Source organism: Bactrocera dorsalis, chromosome 5 (assembly GCF_023373825.1).
Source record: "Bactrocera dorsalis isolate Fly_Bdor chromosome 5, ASM2337382v1, whole genome shotgun sequence".
NCBI lineage: Eukaryota > Metazoa > Arthropoda > Insecta > Diptera > Tephritidae > Bactrocera > Bactrocera dorsalis.
The window spans coordinates 36,161,745-36,182,551 of NC_064307.1; the positions used below are offsets into that span (position 1 = coordinate 36,161,745).

General features: G+C 38.5%; 1 protein-coding gene across 5 annotated transcripts in view; it reads right to left on the minus strand.

The window, feature by feature from the left end:
* LOC105221859 (uncharacterized) overlaps nucleotides 1-20,807 on the minus strand; it is a 189,581-nt gene that overhangs the window by 162,611 nt on the left and 6,163 nt on the right. Inside the window, exons 2-3 of one of the 5 annotated variants that reach the window (XR_007422831.1) lie at nucleotides 13,870-14,246; nucleotides 13,529-13,807 (exon numbers count right to left, since the gene is read on the minus strand). The exons of the other annotated variants lie outside the window; for them this stretch is intronic. The gene's annotated coding sequence lies outside the window, so the exon portion shown is untranslated. Of the gene's footprint in view, nucleotides 1-13,528; nucleotides 13,808-13,869; nucleotides 14,247-20,807 lie in introns of those variants that run through there. 5 annotated transcript variants of the gene reach the window in all.

Here is a 20,807-nt window from a genome sequence, read left to right on the forward strand (position 1 = left end):
CTTTTTGACCTCTTTAATTATGTCCTTCGAATGTTGGATTCTGAGCAATTTTTGGTCGTCAGTCAATTTGGCTAGAAAATGAATTATCCGGTCCCTAAATTGGGAAGGTGCCCAGCTACTTGATGTCCTTGTTAGAGTAAATACTGACATCACCGTCGTTCAAAAAATGCGATGAACGGTACAAGGACGGAGACGAGTAGGTCCTTGTGACATTTACTACAGCGACCATATAAAGGACCGAAAATTCAGTGTGAGAATCAGTCGCCGAGTCCTGGCATTCACTTCGGTGGATGAGCGTGTAGCTCCAGAATACACATCAGAGCAAACATTTTTCAACATAAGACTGATTTGCGGCCAAACCCCGACCGAAGAGAAAGACCAAAGATGCATTTTGTGAGTGGCTGGAGTGCGTTAATGGCAACTGCTCCGCCACGATGTAAAAACTGTGCGTGGCGATTTAGATACCAAAGTAGGTAAAGAAGGCATCTTTGATACAACAGTCTGGAAATTCAGCCTCCATGGTGAAACCTTTCCAAATTTTTTGAGGCTGATCGACTAGGCAGGGGTTTGAAATATGGTTGTCTCTAGTACTAGATTTCAGCATAAGAAAATTCATCTAATTCAAGTTCGTACTCATATCGATCATGTTGTGATTGATGGACGATATGTATTCAGTATGCTCCAAGGATCTAACATCGACTGGAACCATTATCTTGTTGCAACGTTAGTAGGCACCGCCTCTGTACAGCGAAGCACACCCGCCGACAAACACAAGAAAGGTGCGACGTCGAGAAGCTACTATCACAACCTATAGCAAAATGGTTTTCTACTCCACTTGCACTCCTGCGCTCTTAGAACACTTATCAGTAACTCGGTATAAGGGAACTCTGGGACAGCATTTCAAGCTCCACAGCACAGCTGCAGGCGAAACCATTGGTTTTCGTGAAGTTCGAAAGTACAGCTGATGCGATAAGGAGTGTCGCGTCGCAATGAAGAGAAAACCGACAGCTTATCTCGCAATATTTCGGTCGACCACAATACAAGAGGAGTGGGATAGTTCCCGAGAGGCGAAGAGGGAAGCGAGACTCATATGCAGACAAAAAAAAGATGCCGCAATGCGTGAGTATGAAGAGCTTGAGGAGCTTGACGACAGTGGTAATGCTTGAAAATTCTATAAAAAGATGCGGTGGCTAACGGAAGGCTTCAAGACTGGAACATACTCTTGTTGATCCCAAAGTGGTTATCTATTCACCGATGTTTAGAGCATACTAAAGTTATGAAGAGGACATTTCCACAGCCTGCGGCACAAAACTGAAAGTGTAACATCTGAAGATGTCGAACCTGATTCTCCAATCGATGACGGTGGATTAGATGTTCCATTTTTCGACTATGATAAGGTTCGAATAGCTCCCCGTTAACAAATTGATTAGACTTTATCAGTGTGGCCTCAGAAGAGGAATATTTACTATCGACCAAATTTGCACTATGCGCCAAATCTTTTAAAGCCGGTAACGACAACACCAAAAAGGAACTGTCTCTGTGCCGCTATGTCTGAACTTGGTACCCCTGAAAACTAATCCCTCAGGATCGTGAAGGACTTCTCCGAGCAGTTCGATGCCATGCGAGGTTTCAAACAAGCAGATTTCTTATAGTGTGACTTCTTCAACATATTGCTGGAGAAAATAATAAGAGCTGTAGAGTTACACAGAGAAAGTACAATTTTCTAGAATAGTGTATAGCTGCTGGCATACACCTATGATATTGATATCATTGGACTCAACAATCGCGCCGTCAGTTTTGCTTTCTCCAAGCGAGCGGATGGATCTGGTTGTGAACAGAGCCAGATGAAATATTTCTTGTCATCAAAAAAAAGAAAAAACAGTCGTCACACTCGGGACTTGGCTCTCACGTCACTGTAGACAGTCTTAACTTCGAAGTCGAAGATAATTTCGTCCACCTTGGAACCAGCGTAAACACCACCAACAATGTCAGACTTGAAATCCAGCAAAGAATAACTCTTGCCAACAGGTACTACTTCGGACTGAGTAGCCAATTAAGAAGTAAAGACCTATACGGTGACATTGACATAATTCAAAGAAGCAAGAGACAGCGGCTACGCTGACTAGGTCATGTTGTCCGGATGGAGGAGAATATACCAGTTTTGAAGGAGTTCCAGAAAAAAGGAAGTCTGTGGAATAACGATACATTTTTTTAACTTTGGACCTAGTTATGTTGTGTCTCTGGATGTCAAAAATTTTCTTTCTGCTTTAGAAAGTACTTGAATACATTTCGTAGGATCGCTGCTAGAGTAGTGTACGTAGTGAGATAGAATTTCGCCTGCAATTATCGGTTACTGGACTTCCGGCGGCTTAAAATCAACGTTGCTTGTTCTAACTTTACTCATTTTCAACTTTCAAAAGCAACTACAAACCTCTACGGTTTAAATGATATTAGTTGATCTTCCGAAATAATCTTCGGTTGTGGCTGAGATAATTTGTGTTCTGAAGACGGTGGCCGATTTTATACAGAATATGCTTGGATAGGCTCTCATATGTTGGTGTACATGATATGGGCACCATAAAAAGATACGAAATATACTTTAGACCATGCAAATAATCAGCAACTAAATCTCTACATTTCTACATGCTACGGGTATTCAAACAGGTTCGCCCAATTGAGAAGGTGACTGAAATTGAAATCATTGATTTGAATTCAACAGTTTGTAAAGCACTCCATACGACTAACAGCAAGTAATTCAACCACACGAGTTCGGCACATACTCTCAACGCAATCAGAGCATGGTCCCAAGGTGTAACGCCAATGCCATTGCTGTTGTTGCCGTCCATTCCCATGTGACGCTACATACATACATACTATAAGTATATGCAGCATTTCCCCTGCCACACAATCAAAACTACAACAAACGAGTTGCCATCATTATATGTATTTGTGTAAATTCACTTGACATTTTCTCGTAGTCAGCAGTCGGTGAGATTCATCAAGCTGCAGCGGTGCGTATGAGCAACGCAGTCGCACAGTTCGTTACGTATACGCCCGGGTATGCACGGCGCACATTGTAGCGGCTGAATCGATGACAGATGTCAATGCAGACAAGCGCAAATAAGTCGCATAAATATTTAGCGAATCGGAGTGAGGGTTATTGTGGCGCAGTGCGTTTATAAACATGTGTGTGTGTGTGTGTATGAGCGCGTGAAATGGCAACCTTTGCCATTTGTGATGGCTCTGTATTCATACACGTATGTGCTGTTACTTGTTCTCTTGTTCGTAGAAGGGCGAGGGGGTCTTCTGCAACAAACACAGACGCACACACACTTGAACAAATGCCTTTGCACATGAATACTGACAAAGCGACAAAGAATATAAACATTTCGCCAGCGCCTGAGAACAATTCAATTTATTTTATGCTCTTTCGCAAATTACTTGTGCTCGCATTCTTTTTCTGTTTTCGCTGTTTTCTTACAGCCGAATCGGTGTTGAGTTTTCTTCAACTTGACTGCTACAAATACTTTAACAGTTTCCTTGCCTTTGTGCTGTTGCTTGTGCCAGGCGGATCGGAGCATGGCTGAGCGTTGTAATGGCTGCGACTTACTGTGTGTGCACGTGGTGGGGTGGTGTAATAAACAAGCTCGCAATTTCATTACGTACATTCCCTTCCAGCCTTCTCCTGAAAATAATAAATTTGTACAAATATTTATGCTTTAACGGGTGGAGGCTACATTGTGCACACATACTTGCGCGCTTATTTGTTTATATTTTTTCAAGACTCCGGCCTTTTTATCGCCACTGCATCAGGCCGTTGTGTAAGCGATTATTTTTGCGTCGCTTCCCGATTATGTGCCTGATGGCGAAACTTTTGCCATAATCACTTGTCTCACTACATTGCTTCTACTATTTCGCATTGTAATTGGTGTTATTACTTTTTATTGCGCAGTTTTTCCAAATATCGAATGGTTTTTTACGGTGTGGGACGATTTTGGTGTGTACCAACTAAATACTACATTTTTGCAATAGTTGAAAAAGCGTAAGGTCTCTAAGTATTTGATTACTTAAGCTTTATTTCCGAATTCAGCTTGCTTCCAACAATAAAGACGCAGTTCTCTCTAACGTTTGAAAATTTGGCCCAAAAGTTACTAACAAATCGAGACCGGAGTAATTTCTGAGGATCCTGATATCTCCCTCTTCATTCGGATAAAAACTCAGCTAACTTCTTTCGTGTGGAAGCACTTCACTTGGAGAAGATCTGAGGAGTTCCAGTGGATAACAACGGGAGGATACAAAAAGCTACCAAATACACAGCTTCCAGCCGGCGTTGCTTTGTTGTCGTCAAAGGTTAATGCCTGCGTAGCCAAAAATGTATGGTGGCTTTCAAGTTCACTTACAGGTAACCCGTACTCGCTGATCGACGCATTGTATTGATCCGTTGTGCTTCTGAGCACCGTAAAATTAAACTGTTTGAAAGTAGGATCCTACGTAAAACACACTTCATTGTTGTCCATAATTTGGGATCTTGGCCATATGAACATTTTTGGCAATGAAAAAGCAGACAAGTTGGCCCCTCTATATGAGTCTGAGATGGAGGCAATACCATGCCTACTAGAATCCATCAAGAGGGAGCTTAATAAACAATTTGAAGAAATAGCTCAGAATAGATGGAAATCTACAATCAAGTGCAAAATAGCAAAGCAATTGTTGACAAAATATGATAGGACAAGGACTACGCACTTATTATATAGGTCCGCGAAAAGCATATATGTTATAACAGCTATCAAAACGGGACAATGAGCATTTTGGAGAATATGTGTTATGATTGCCAATGCCCTATAACAACACTTGCTGCAGCTGCAAACTCGCATGAAGGAAGGAAAAGGTTCTAAACTTCCTCTTTGAGTGCTCAGCCATATCACAAACTAGACGGAGAACTCCTGCAATCCATGTGGTAGCAAACCTTGGAGGTCTATCTATAAGAAGGAGGAGTTGGAGGTCTATCTATAAAAAGCATAAATCATAATTTAATCATTATTTCTGGTAAGCAAGAGTTCTTAGTTTTGACTAAAATATAATAGTTGATCCCTTCTTTGACAGATCACGCGTGAGCATTGTCAAGCTGCCATGCTACTTTTGTCCAATATTGTTTGCATTCGTTATTGGATACTATTCGACCGAATAATATTATTCACGTCTATGCTCCAAGGGCCGAAAAAAGTGATGAAGAAATAGAAACTTTCTATGATGAACTAGACGAACTTATGCGATTAACAAAGCCATATAAAATTAATATAATTCAAGGCGATTTTAACGCAAAAGTTGTAAGAGAAAAAGTCGAAGCTTAGGTGATAGAAATGAGAGCGGAGATTGACAAAATCAATTCTGTCAAGAACACTCCCAGAAAACTTTATACATGGAAATCTCTATTGGACACCTCTGATAATATCATCAAAAATCAAATGGATTAGATGCTGATAAATAATCGTTTCTGTTCTTCAATAAAAAAGGTCAATACATATCCAGGAGCGGATGTACCTTTGAATCGCAATTTACTACTGGCAAAATTGCGTAGTACATAATTAAAACAAGTAAGTCTAAAATGAAGCTAAGTCTTTATAAGTTGAGAGATGAAAGTATGAAACGCCTATTTGAAAGTGAAATTAATGAAAAAATAAATGATATAGGATAAGAAAGTGCATAAAGTATATGGAGCGACTTAAAAGAGATAATTTTTACTACAGCAAACAACTCTCTTCGAATAGACAAAAAAGAAAATAAAAAAAATCATTGAATGATAGATGAGATATTGAAACTAATCAGTAAACGCCGGGAATATATGTATAGTAAAAATAAAAACACTGAGATGTATCGACAACTGAATAGAGAAATAAGGAAGATGATCGGTAATGCTAAACCAAATTGGATAAACAATGAATGCCAAGAAATTGAAAGATTATAATTTTTACATGATACCTTTCATTTACACAAAAAATTGAAAGAAGCTGCAGGTATTCATCGTAAAAAGCCGTCTTCAATCCTTATAAATGAGAAAAATGAGGTCGTATGTGACATAAATGAAAGGAAAAGTATAGGGAAGAAATATATGGAATATATTTTTTCGGATGGCAGTAGATTGAACAAAAACTGTCATCTCCATCACATGCCAACTGGCAATTAAAATAACAAAAGGCGAAATAGAGAGAGCTATACAATCAATGAAGAATTACAAAGCATCAAGTTCGTATGATGTTCCAGCTGAAATTTTAAAGTTTATAAATGACAAACATATGACACTCTTAGCTTTTTAAACACGTTTATGACATTGGCCAATATATAAAAGACTGGTTAAAATTTACATTCATACCACTGCTTAAGAAAAATAATGCGAAACATTGTAGTGAGTAAAGACTAATTAGTCTAATGTCACATGCTCTCAAGATATATAGAAGATGTATTTCTTAAAGTCATTCTTGTCAGAATACCTGTATATAGGAATATAGGATGAAGAGTCAATAGGTAAGACGCAATTTGGCTTCAGATAAGGTCTTGGAACAAGCGAGGTCAATAGTGACATAATCGAAGAAATATCTATTTCACGAGTTGTAAGACAAGGATATAATCTGTCACCCTTGTTATTTAACATACACATGTGTATTTGGATGTAATATCTCAAGAATTGGTTACCAGTAGTAGGACATTACACTCATAGCCGATAGCTTGATGGGATTACAAGAACTGGTAAACCGAGTTAACTTACGTAGTAACGAATATGGCCTACGTCATAACATAAACAAGACGAAGTATGTACATGATTGTTAGTAGGAAAAATATATACAATGACACACACCTCATGCTTAACAATAAACTCATCGAAAGAGTCAAAAATTTCCAGTACTTTGGTTGCAGATCAACGAAAATTGGGATTGTTCTAAAGAAATAAAATGTCGAATCGAATTTACAACAAATTATTATGAAGCCATGACCTCAATATCATAACCAAAATACGTTTTTAAAAGTACAATGTTTGGTCAGTGCCATGGAAACGTGGACACTGAAAATCACAGATATCAAGAAGCTAGAGTGTTTTGAGATAAGGCTTTTCAGAAGAAGAATTCTATAAATTTCATGGACAGATAGAGTTACAAACAGTGAAGCCTTGAGAAGAGTGAACCGCAATAGGGAGTTGCTAAAGACTATAAAACAAAGAAAAGCAGCCTACCTTGGTTATATTCTGAGCCCCCCTAAGCGTAAGCTTCTAATTATCCAAGGAAATATTGAAGGAAAACGGGGTATTGACTGTAAACAACTTTCGTGGCTTCGAAATATTCGTCAATGGACAGGAATTCAGAAAGTTGCCAACCTCATAGAGGTGGTGATTTTTTTTAAATCTACAAAGTATATAATATTTAACGGAATAAGGGCAGCTCCTTTTCGTACTGTCAAAAGCATCTTTGAAATCGACGAAGAGGTGGTGTATGTCGATTCTCCTTTCACGGGCCTTTTCCAAGATTTGGCGCATGGTCAATACCTGGTCAGCTGTTGACTTTCCAGGCCTAAGGCCACACTGATAAGGTCCAATCAGTTTGTTGACGGTGGGCTTTAATTTTTCACAATACGCTCGATGGTCTAGAAATGGAACATCTGCTTTTCATCGATTAGGAAATCGGGTTCGCCTTCACCTGGCATTATGCTTTCACTACAGCCTTGGTAACAGATATAAATTTGAATAAGAGAAGGACTTTTATATATCTCGGAACTAGTATAAATTCTAACAACGTTTTCGGAGTCGTCCGCGTGAGCGATGAATAGTGAAGAAAATGGAACCACGAACTGTATGAGTTCTACGGCGACATGGATATAATTAAGCACATAACAATCCAACAAATGTGCTGGGTGGGCCATGATGTTCGCATAGAAGATGATGTTGCAACGAAAAGTTCTTTCGACTTGGTGCCAATGGGTGGACAACGTAAGCTCCGAAATTTATACATCCAATGGAAAGCCCAAGTGCACATCGACCTATCTGCTCTATTTCTTTTACACCACTTATCATATATTTTTAGTACTAGTAAGTAAATAATTGTAATCACTTATAGGTCTTCGAAGTAAACTGCAAATCAAAGTTGAAGCATATGTGCGAGCCATTTTGACTACAAACAACGAAACTGTCAGTATACTATTTTTTGATACAAAACGCGTCTCCAAGGTGGATTATTTCATTTTACGCTCCACCCTGCTTTACCGCTGACTGTTTACACGGAAAGTTGGATATCATACTCAAGCTGTAATAAGTCGTAGTGGTGTTTAAAAAGTCTACGCGAAACTAAGCCACAGAATGTTGTTGTTAAAGAAAGACCCACTGAAGCACACGTACATACCAGCTAACTTTGCAACTTACCGCTACACTAACAATGCTAAGAACGGAGGCAAAAACCGAGAGTAAAGCCGGCATTTGTTGCTACTGTGACACACTTTGTTCCCGTGCCAATCGCAGCAGTTGCCAAGTTTAAATAAAAGACTGAAACAAAATTGCAAAGCAAACATTTTCAGATTGCTGACAACACAAATGCAAAAGTAAGCTGATGAGAGCGAAAGTTGAAATGAGTACAGAGAAAGCTCTCATAATAATTATGACGATGAAACTGAAAACGCTGGCACTTTCATTAGTGGCATTATCTACATATTTCCGGCAACGTTGCAACCGAATCATGGCATAATGCAACAACAACGATATGACAGCTTGCGCAGTATAAAGTTAGTAAACAACGGTGCAACGTGCTCACATTGCGGTGCAGTCAATGAGTTGAAGTAGTCAGTTGATACCCGCTTATAGGGTTGCCGTATAGAAGTGGAGCGGCCGCGTTGCAATATGACCCATTTCAGAACAGCGAGATCATAGCGCATATCACAGGTCTCGCGGAAGCACTGCTAGTTGAAAAAATCCTGCTTCAATGCTTTGCTAAAAGCTAAGACTTTTTTGCTTGATTTACCTGTAGATAAGACTCCAAAAATACTCTCTATATATTGTATTAAGTATTGAGAAATGTAAGTATTGAGAATATTCGACTCAACTATGCTGAAGTTGATACTTTGCAATACAATTTCTGTAGATCAAGTTTTCTCTGTAATTTCATGTGATTAGATCTCAGGTGAAACATTTAGGATGACGAAAGTAAATATTAAGGTAAGATAATGCTAAGCAATGCTGATGTCTATAGGGATCAGCTAATCGTGTGAGCGTTTCGTAATTTTCACATAAAATTGGTAGCCACAAGTAAACGTTGTCACTGAAAATTCTATCCGGTCACAAAGCGCAAACGAATTACTGTGCTTGGCGCCAACTGCAAGTCGGTCAAGAGATTTGAGGACAATTTACACCGCTCGTTGTTTGTTTTTGCACGCTTTCGGTGCACTTTTGGCCAGCACATGCTGCTGCCTCCACCGCTGTACGGCAGCTGAAGATGCGCCACAAATTTACAGCGCAGCGAAGCCAGTAAATATCGGACATGCCGCAGCTACAGGCGGCACCAACACCATCTTCATGGTAACAACAGAAAACCGAGGAAGGGCTTCAGCACAACGGACACACTACGTACTAAAAATAGACGGACGAAGTCAGCGTAGTTTGCGAAAGGCGATGAAATGGAACGGAATAAATTTGCAGTAGCCAACAACGAGTGCGCGCTGCAAAAGTATACTGAAGTAGCACGAAGTGGAGCAAGGTGCGCTATGCGGTGGGTGGCACTATCGCCCCCTTGTGGCGCAATAAATTCAAGATACACGAGACTTGTGGTAAGTACTATATGTACTGACTTACCTGCATATATTATTGGGAAGGAGTGAAAGTATGTGTATATCACCGCTAACGGCATGAATGGGGTCAGGGATTTGCAGTGCCGCCACTAATTCGTGCCACAAGTACACGGCTTATAAAATCACCAGTATTGCAAAGAAATATTTAAAGAAATATGCAGATGTGCATAGCCGAATTAACTATGGTTTGGGAGAGTGTTTCGACCGACAGTAACTCTACTCGACAGAAGGAAATGTTTATTTATATTTGATGAGGGTGTCACTATCCGACACCTATAGGGCTTCACCGATTTCTCCGGTCGTTATTGTTTGTATGTTGCTAGAGACTGTGAAAGTTTTGTGTTAGCAATGGTAGTTGTACCGCCTAAAAAATAGTCGCCAAAGTGATCAAAACTGAAATTCGGATTATTAGGCTTGCTATTGATAGTAATGAAACAGCCCGATGATGTTGTCTTATCAAAATCCGTTCAATTTTTGGGATGCAATTGCATTTTCTGAGCCACAAAAGGTTTTGACTCACCCCAATGTCACAATTTTGTTTCTTGACTAAGCCATTAAGCCAGAAAACGGGCCTTGATATGATGAAATGGCAAACCGAAAATCTTTATAATAGGTATAGGGGGTTAAGCGAAGAATTGGCTCGATTCAACTCACTTTTGACACACAAAAATAAAAATATACATTGTCAGAGAAAGATTGTGCCTGATTTCAATTAGATACACACACATTGAACAATATTTTCGATCAAATATTTGTACTGGATCCAAATATTCCGTACCTAGGGGCTTGAACGTTTTTGTTGGATTTGAGCATTTTATGTTCATAAGGTGGCATACACTAAAGTTATTATTCGTGAAAAGTTATATTCCGTTACATTAATTACTTCTTGATTTGTGTACTGGAAGAGTCAAGTGATACTGTGACATCGAAATAACAGAAGAATGTCATCCATTTGAATTTTGTCAAAATCGGTTGGTTAAGCCCCGAATTATGTTTCTTCACCAAAAAGTGGGCGGTGTCACGCCCATCGTAAAAATTTCATACCGGCTCCCATGAAGCCTTTTCATACCATTTAGGAGATACAATTTAATGTCTTTGTGATATTCAGTTTTTGATTTATTAGTCTATTAGTAGTTTTTAACAGTACCGTTATATAAGAAGTTGACGATTTCAACAATTTTCGCACTTTCTAGCAGTTACTTAGTACTTAGCAGTGCGGCTGACAATCTTGAATGGGCCTTTGTAGGGTGCCAATAATATGGCAAACGAAGTCATCTCGAATGAAGACGTTCTAGCTTGATTCCAGCTTATTGTGAACGAACGGTTTTGTTGGAGTATACGAAGAAGTATCGACTGGTCACAGCTCTTGCATGATGCGACGTAGTTATTTCATTGTCTCTACTTTGTTTGGCTTGTTACTGTATTCGATGATAAAATCCGAAAGCAGGCGAAGCGTTGTGCCATAAACGAGATCCGAAGGCATACACACCATGTCCTCCCGAAAAGTTACACGCAACCGCAATAGAATAACTGGTAGTTAGGATGTCCACTGATCTGCATTGTGGCACAGAATCAGAAGATTTTAATGTGTTGTTCGTAAATGTGAAATACCGAGACATTATAACAGTTGCTGGAATAACTCGCTCTCAAATTGATGGCCAAGTTCAAACGTGATGCCGATGGGAATGCCAAAACCTCCAAAACAGCCATTGAGCAAGGTCTCAACAATTACCGGTCCTGTCATGTTTGGTATTGGTAATCGTTGACTGGAAAGCTCTCGGCGCTGTCGGACACTGCTGTTGTATCGGATGATTTTATTCCGTTGGCACGCAATGCAGTTCTTAGCAAAAAACTTACTGTCACGTTGAATGCCGGGCCAAACAAATCGCTCGACCATCAGCCTTGCAGTAGCGTGCAGTCTTTAACATGACATACTTATATCGGTAGTGGTTTTGGATATAAAGTCAAACTGCCGAGCTTATGGGTCTGTCGCCCTATGTTATGATAAGTGTACACATGACAAGTACGTCCTTCGATCATGTAACGAAAGTGGCGAACAGCAAGATACAGTGCTGTCAGCTCTCGATCATAAGTGCTGTAGTGAGTTCCAGCAGTTGAAAATTTGCGTGAAAAAAAACCCAGCGCCTGAAGAGAACCTTCAATAATTTGATTCAGAACAGAACCGGCTGCGAAGTCGGACGCGTTTACCCAAAGTGATAGTTCTGCATCGGGCAGTGGACGTTTAGTAGTTTCGGTCAAATGCATTCGTCTGGTGCAATACCAACGTCGCCAAGGTACGTGAAGACGAGGTCTAAACCTTGAAACAAACACCTCGTTTATTAGGCGTTGGAACGTTTGATGAGCGTTTTTTAACCCAAAGCTCATATACATATGTAGTTGAAATAGCGTTGTGATGGCAATTTTACAAATATCATCGGGATTAATTGGCGCCTGATGAAAGGCCTTTTGAAGTTCAATCTTTGAAAGCACACTTTAACCTGCTAAGATTGTAGAAGAGTCCTGCAGAAACGACAGCAGGCAAAGGTCTGGTACTGTCACGGCTTCAGCGCTCCATAGTCACAGCACGGCCTCCACGATACGTCAGCCTTGCTCACTAAGTGTAATGGATTAGTCCAAATATTGCAGGACAGACGATAAACTCCCAGTTTAATGCAAAAATGCTTGGCGTTGTTAGTCGTGTTATTGGGCACGAAGTATTTAGAGGGGTGGTGCCATCGACATCCTTTATTTTACAGCATAAAAATTAAACGCCACTGAAGTCTCATGTGATATTGATATTGACAGATCTCTTATATATATATAAAAGCTGGTGGGTACCACTGTTTTGCCCACTTTTTGCACTGATTGCCAAGAAGTCACTCGGCAACATATTCGCTGTGAAATCTAGTGCTTTGACAAATTTAACTTGTGAGTTATGCCACCTTTGGTGTTTTTTAACATAACCTTTAAGTGGAGAATGTGGGGAACTATCATCAAACCGAGAGTGGAGAATAACAGTGAACAAAACAAGGTTAGGTCGTGTTGTCCGAATGGACGAAAACACTCCAGCTCTGAAAGTAATCGACGCAGTACCCGCCGGGGGAAGCAGAGGAAGAGGAAGACCTCCACGCCGTTGGAAGGACCAAGTGGAGAAGAACCTGGCTTCGCTTGGAATATCCAATTGACGCCACGTAGCGAAGAAAAGAAACGACTGGCGCGCTGTTGTTAACTCGGCTATAATCGCGTAAGCGGTGTCGGTTGCCAAGCCCCTCCCCTCCCAAAAAAAAAAAACGCCGGAGACTCTATAAAATACAACATACAAATAAATGATCCGTGTTATGATTTAAGTCGATTTAACGATTTACTTCTGTCTGTAAATTTGTCCGTGAAAAAGTCCCTTAATTCTTGAGATATCGGTCTGAAATTTTGTAAACGTGCTTCTCTCGCCAAGAAACTGCTCATTTGACGATACCGTCGACTAAAGCATATGGTTGTCATACAAACTGCACGATCGAACTCAAGTCCTTGCATGGTATCGCTACAATCATCGAAGAAAATGTTTAGATAATGATAAAAATATTTTTGTACTCTTTCGTTCTATTAAAATGCATACAGTGAGAGAATTTATAGCCTGTGTGCAGCCAAATTTAACGTCTTTCCTGGTTAAACAGCTTGTCGCGTTGCCAACCATAATTAAGTAATAAACACATTTAATTTTATTGCAGTTTGTTATACTTTATTTAATGTCACGAATACATATCAAATAGATTGCAGTTATTTTCGAATAAATCCTCTACGATTTTGAAAAGGCGACAAAAGGTCTAAATACTTGTAAAAATTAATATGTGTGCGGGTGTACGGTTGTACCTTGAATCGGATCCATGCGAATTTTGTGCGCAAGAAAGTTGGGTCTAAGCTCCAACACCTGAACTTTTTGGCAGGCAAATGAGGGCCCACTTAACGAAGTCACAAGAGACTTCAGCTAAACCTGAAATTATTATTACAATGTAAGTATGTTATGGTTAAAACAATTATCTAAATAAAACTTACTATTATTATCCAAGCAGTCTTGTATAAAATCTGGAATTACAGAATATTGGAGTATGCACTCGTTATCGAGTTTGCATTGAGCAGTAGGATTTTCTCCATTCTTGTAGCAGCTTCCGGTTACTACGCCAAGTACCATTAATGCTGTAAATGAAATTTGGTATTTTTATTAAAATTAAGTAGAAAAAATTAAGTACAAATTAAAGCAAATAGAAGCTTACCCGAAAGTATCAAAGTGATAAATTTCATTTTTGTTTTAAGTATTCAGTTCTCCGGAGACGTTGTGTTGGTAATGATTTTCGTTTGCCAAATTACCGACTTTTATAGCGAAATAATTCATTGGAATGTTCCCCAAAGCCAACAAAAACAATCTGTGTAAACTTGAGAAGCACAAATATTTAAGCCTCGAAATTAAAGCAAATACAAATACGTGTTATATATGTATATGCATAAGTATTTGTGAACATAATAGAAAAATATCCACCAATAATTTGAATGCAAAGGGAGAAATAGAAAGTATTTTCGCTGTCGGTTACTCTATAATCACCGATATGAGTATCAAGATTTATTTTAAAGTGTCTGTCTTTTCGTCCGTATGTAATTTAATTCCACGGTTCCAAAAGCTTAAGTGGGCATGTGTCACAAAAATACCTATTACTAATTTGCCTAATAACTCATTAGCCGCCAGGAAGCTGTGGTATGGAATACCTGTCATTAGGATCGCTCGCATATGTTAGGACCTAATAAGTAAATTTTATGCAAAAACAATGTTTCAATGAATAAATTTTTAGTAATTAAAACTTTTTTATATGCTGGCACTTGCTCTGGTAATTTATCAGCACAGTTTGGACCCCCAGTGCCGACATAATATAATAAAGTTTTAGTGCCAATAATGTAAAATCCGTAGAATGTATGTAAAATAAAAATAAATTAGAACAAACTTGGCCAATTCCTTCCTTAATTCCCACATAGAGAATATGGAATGCTTCGTCTTTTTATATGCCAAAAATCGGCCATTATGGCAGCTATTTAAAATAAGAGACAATGTGGCTTGTGTGGTGGCTAGACTGACGACAGATCAAGGTTACTAATTCTGGTAATGATTGAATGAGTACAGTGTTGAAGTATTCGCATAGATTTAAATCCAATCCGTGACTCGATCTGAAAAGTTTCTTCGGAAATGAAAACATTTTCCATTCAAGCACTTGATAACGATCGTTCAGTTTGTATGGCAGCTGTATTCTATAATGGTCCGATATTGGCGGTTCTGTTGGATGAGCAGATTCTTTGGAAGAAAGATATTCCACAAACTAAGGTTATAGTTCATGAGTGTACAGATAGACGGACAGAGAGACGGATATGTCTATCGACTCAGCTCATCATGCAGATCAATTAAGTATACATTTTATAGAGTCCTCGTTATATTCTCCTAGTTGGTAGAAGCTCACTTTAAATGCCCCGTTCAGGGTATAAAAAAACAGGCTTGGTAACTCATTTTCAATCAATTCCTGACTCCATTTACTCTTAAATTTTAATTTTAAGAGTGACTAATTTATTATTATGGATTTATAAAATCATAGGCTCAGCAAACAGACGAATTATATTTACTTTAAGGTGCTTATTTATCTTACTCAGTGTTTTATTGTTTTATTCTTGGGTAAATATACCCGAAATATTTAGCGAACGTCTATTTGTATTTAGCTAAATTTCAGCTGTACAAACAATTGAAGACGCAAATACGGGTGAATGAAGTTTAATTTTAAATTTCAAACAAATGCGGAGAAATACATCATCGTTGCATTCAAATATACATACAGTTACTTTAAGTATATGAGTATATACTCGGGTATTACATATGTGCCAGTATGCTGTAAAGTAGCCTGAACGGCCTGCCACCGCAGGAATTGATCTTCCATGATGTTAAATTTGGAAAAAACCCTGTTTCTAACGGTATATTCGGTTGAGTATGTTCATATAACAATCAATATGGAGGACTTGTTTGTGAGAGATATTCCATCGTGGCAGTACCGTAGAAAGTGATTTCATGCAGAAAGCTATACTATAGACCCCGATTAGTACTCATTCCTTGCATCTGTAGATAGTAGGGCTCACTTTCTGTTCTTCACCGACCATGTCGTGGCATACCTCTTTCGGTAGGATACTCAGCTGGACTGGCGAAAGATGAAGACACCAGCTGGAAAATACCAGAATGCACCGGCGTCAAGTTCGCGGTTCTTTGTGACATGTCTCCCTACACAAGGAACGCAGCGAGATACGAAACTGAGGCCGACACGGAAATGACAGCCGGGAGGACAGACTGCTGAATAACCCAAAATCGAAAACTTGCTAAACACGTAAATTAGCGGACACCAACGCAGCGAGGTGTCCTCAAATCTAATCGAGAGATAAAGAAAAGTTAAGTATGGTTTATCTCTTTACTGGTAGTGAAATGAGCTCAGTCAATATAAAAATATTTTATTCTAATTTTTCACTTTTAGCAAACATTTCGCCATAAGACATCACAGTGGTGAAGATGTCATATAATACTCTGCTTCTAGTGGCCCTGCACTTGACCTTCGACTCCTATCTTCACGTCTCACGTATGTATGGGTAGCTCGGATTGTAATTAATACTAAAAAAACAACTACCTATGGATAGGCGTAAGGAGGCCGTTTTACGTCTAAGCACAAGTAATAGAAAATTGCTAAGATTGATAAGCTGCCAACCACAGGTACATAGACTTCAAAGTTTATATACAGGTGTCTAAAACGAACTTGCTTTAAGTTTTCCGGGCACATAAAACGAATTATTTAGGAAGAATAATACCCGATAGTCATTTCTCATTATGCGATGTGAGCCATTCCCACTCTGTCATGCCACTCTCATCAGTATGATGGGCTCATGTTAACCCAAAGAATGGCTACCGAAGCTTAACGCGAAATTCAAATTGCCGCCATTTTATTAATCTCTTTACAGTTGACGATGTTAAAACACTATTCCGACATTAGGCAGCTAGAGTGGAGAAATCAGGTATCCACTGAGTTGCTAGATGGGGTTAATTGGTTACCACCCGGAGGCACAATGACCTTAATGGGAGACTTAAAGCGTCCACCTGCAGTTTGGTGTCGTTGTGTCTCCCTTTTCAAGAAATCAAGCTAAGCTTTGATGATGGAACTGCATTCGATGTTCCAAAAGTTCTGTTCCTTTTATATACAAGTACTAGAGGACCCGCTTACGCTTTACTGTGGCTGATACATAGGTAGTACTACTAATACCATCTTTATGATTTCTATTAGTTAGATTATAAGTTTTAGTTAAGGAATAATCGCATTTTTGATAAAGGAACAAAAATGAATCAAAAAGCATTTCGTGCGTTAAGAAAGAATTGGTTTTTGGGGTAAAAATACTACTAAAAATAATACCATTCCATATATTTAGCAATTTTATTATTTTTCAGGAAGGATCATTTTGAAATTGTACGCATATACATATGTATTCATCGTTCCCGTTTAAATATTGCATTGCTCTGTGCAATGCTTCGAAAAGATTTCTGTATATCTCAAATTTTTTATCAACACTTCAGTTATGCCGCTATTTTTTTATGCCAGACCTTTTGCAATTGTAAATTGCCTGTCAAGATACCCCCTCCAATAGTTAGCAGGTATGAAAAAAATGTTATAGTTACCCATAGATGTATTGAATCACCCAATTTATTACTTAAGAACGAACAACTCTGTCCACAATATAAAAACTTGATCCACAGATGTCGTCTTTTACTTTGGCATCGTTTTCTTTAATGTACGTTTACGCCAATTTAAGGTTTGAATATTGGATACTGCGATGGTAGCGCCATCTATCGGTCAAACATTCCAAAATAAACAATTGATTAAAAATGATAAAATCGTTTAAAAATTATTTTCCAGTGGACCAAATTGAAAATCTAAACCATTCTCGAATCTGCTTGAACATACACACAAAATTTCATCAAAATCGGTCCATCCGTTTAGGAGCAGTTCAAATGCAAACACACGGTCAGAAGATTTATAAATATAAAGATATTACGGAAAACATTTGGATTTGTTGAACTTATAGAATCACTCTGGCTATAACGGTAAATATTAAAATGAGCTAATTTGCACGTCGCTGAAGTCCAAGGCCAGCAATTGAAGACGTGTATTTAAATAAAATTTATTTCCTTTTCTATGTTCTCATACAGTTTCAATGCCGAAGGTTCAAGGGCGCGGCCACAGGCGCAAGCCGTGCCATAACCTTCAACAAGCCGAACGTCATTTCGCATACATACATTCATACATAAATAAATGTTAAAACCCTACAAACAACCGTACATCCTCAAAGCGGTTGCAACTCTTGAAGCTACGGCCAACAAGGCCTTCAAATATCATGTTTTGTTGCATATGCAAACGCTCAGGACGCTAAAATGATGGCTGAAATATACGTAACTTCTATATAGTATGCTAATATTCCCACATATGTACTGTATATACGAGTTGTTGAGTTGTTGTTGTTAAAGACCCAGCAGAAGTAATAGCCTGCTAGCGAATTATATGTATTATTTATTTGCAAAGCCACAACTTCAAGGTAACAGCGGCGAGCGGCGATCCGTAACCCATATGCACACACATACAGTACTTTCTACGTGTGTGTGCATGTGAGCCATCTTAGCCCTTCACTCACAATTACGCGTTTCCGTTGTCAGGAAGAAGGTCAAACACGACATGCGAATGAAATGGAAACACTAGAAGGCCGATCGCCGACGGGTGGAGGAGCACGTTGGGAGCATAGTTCACTTACGACCTAAGCTATAGACAAAGCTATTTGCCGACTGAAGATGTGTATTTACACAAAACTTTGAGCCGCATGAACTTGCCGACCCGTGTGCTTATCGCCAGCGTATCCTCATCACCGCTAGAGAGAGAAAAGCAAAACAAAAATTTCGCAATTTCGCACTCACAACTACACTCGCCACACACAGCAAGCTTTGCGATTTTATGCTCGTACCTAACACATCGTGTCAGAAGGCAGAGGTGAAGGACAACAGCGTTATCCGTTTCAGCCTTTTACAGGCGGGTATCGTTGAGTGAGCTGCCACAACGAATAAATCATACCTGAAAGTGTAGCGGTTAGTTTACTTACAACGGTTAATAAAAGCGTGGTGAAGTTAAGCGTATTTAGCGTGTTGCGAAAGCGCCTTTCTACCCAAATCAAAATGTGAATAGGTTAGAAGGGAAACATATTAAAAACACATGGTCACATAAGTATCCTTGGAAGGTTCAGATAAGTAGTTGGAACTTCCTTTAAGAAATTTTTTGAATAAAAGAAAATCGGTGAGGTCAAAATTTAAAATAATTCAGAAGTTGGCAGAAAAATGCTTAAGGGACGCATTTTTCAATCAAGATTAAGAGTAACGCAAATATATTATAAAAAGACCAGTGCAGAAGCCTGTAGAAATGGTAAAAAGTGAAAGGAATGCATCGTCAGTTGAAACCCAGTAGAAACGATAGGACAAAAAGAAAGAAAAAAAAGAAGGAAATTTACGGGCGATCTCTGGTCGGAAAGATGAAGTGGAAGAGTGTGGTGGAATTATTAAGGCTTAAAAATGAGTTAACTCGATTTTCGGAAAAAAATTATGGGTCTTATGGAAAAAAGTTATATCGCAAAGTTGTAGATAATGAAGAGAAAGAACTACAACTTTTAGATGTACACCTTTTTCACATAACCTCAAAATATTACAGAAAAATTCAAAAATACAAGTTTTCGGGATTTTTATTTTAATCTTATATAAAATCAATTATTCACGAAATTAGGTTTAAACTTATGTCCAATACACATTATATTTTTAATTTAAACAAGAAAAAACATTTACCTCAGCTTCAGTTTGTATGGAAGCTATATGCTATAGTAATTCGATCTGAGCAATTTTTTCGAAGATTATATTGTTACCTTAAGCTGTAATCCATGTCAAATTTCGTCAAATGCGAAAATTTTCTGTACAAGGCCTCTATTTCAATCGATCGACTTGTATGTCAGCTATATGCTATAGTGAGCTGATCCGAACAATTTAATCCGGTATTGCCTTATTTCTATGACCAATAACTCATACCAAATTTCGTGAAGATATATCGTCAAATGAGCAAGTATCCCTTGCAAGCATTTGATTCCGATCATTCAGTTTGTATAGCAGCTATATGCTATAGTAAGCTGATCTGAACAATTTATTTATATATTACATAATTATCTTAGAAAATAACTTGTCCAACTTTGGTGAAGATACATTATCAAATGTGAAAGTTTTCCATACCAGAATTTGATTCCGATCGTTCAGTTTGTATGGCAACTATACAGGTATGTTATAGTGGTCTGATATCGGCAGTTCCGACAAATGAGCAGCTTCTTGAAGAGAAAATGACGTTTGCAAAATTTCAAAAGGATATCTTAAAAACTGAGGGACTAGTTCGTATATATACAGACAGACGGACACACGGACATTTATGGGTGTTACAAACTTTGTGACAAACTTAATATACCCTGTTCAGGGTATAAAAATCCTCGATTTTCAATGAAAAATTTTGATGTCAGAATATCAGTTTTTTTAATCAGTTGGCTTTATGTTTGCTGAAATCTCTACTTTGGGAAGCGCAAGTAAAAATTATATAAAATCTGAATTTTCACCCAAAAGGCTAATAAATCAAGTATGTATATCTACATAGCAGGGTGATAAAAAAAAAAAATTTTTTTTTCGTTTGGTACTCGGAAAAAAAGGTTCCTAGACAAGGCTCTAAGACTCTAAGAAAGCCTCTCCAAATATGAGTTCTTAATTGTAACGGGAAGGTCCTCCTACATATAGTTTTCTATTTTTTCTTATTATCAGATAGGAAAATTTATATCTCGCTTCCAATTACTTCAAAAAATATCTTCTTCCT